Raw genomic sequence first — 552 nt, forward strand, 5'->3', positions numbered from 1 at the left:
TGGAGAAGACAGAAGAGAGATAGAGAGAAGAGGAGGAGGAGATAGAGAGGAAGTGAGGGTGACGTCAGCTAAACCACAGCAGGGCTGCTGTTCACCAACTACACACACACACACACACACACACACACACACACACACACACACACACACACACACACACACACACACACACACACACACACACACACACACACACACACACACACACACACATCCCCACACACACTCACTCACAAAACATACATCCCATCTCACACACACACACACTGTTACGAAAAACTAAGAGTGGTGGATGGAATCAGGCGCAGAGAGCAGGGTTCTGTCGTTTATCAAATATATTACACCGGTGCAACCGGAAAATGATCCCGCCAACACACAGGGCGTATATACGTTGCCAGTCCAAAACAACAGGACAAAATAGACCAGAGAATAAAGAATAAGAAAACAAACCACACCATCAAACACAGAGTAACAAAAAACAAGCACAAAATACCCAGCGGGCCTAGTGCCCTTAAATACCCTACAAACAAACCCTAATACAAAACCGGTGTA

Source organism: Oncorhynchus gorbuscha, linkage group LG25 (assembly GCF_021184085.1).
Source record: "Oncorhynchus gorbuscha isolate QuinsamMale2020 ecotype Even-year linkage group LG25, OgorEven_v1.0, whole genome shotgun sequence".
NCBI classification, from domain to species: Eukaryota; Metazoa; Chordata; class Actinopteri; order Salmoniformes; family Salmonidae; genus Oncorhynchus; species Oncorhynchus gorbuscha.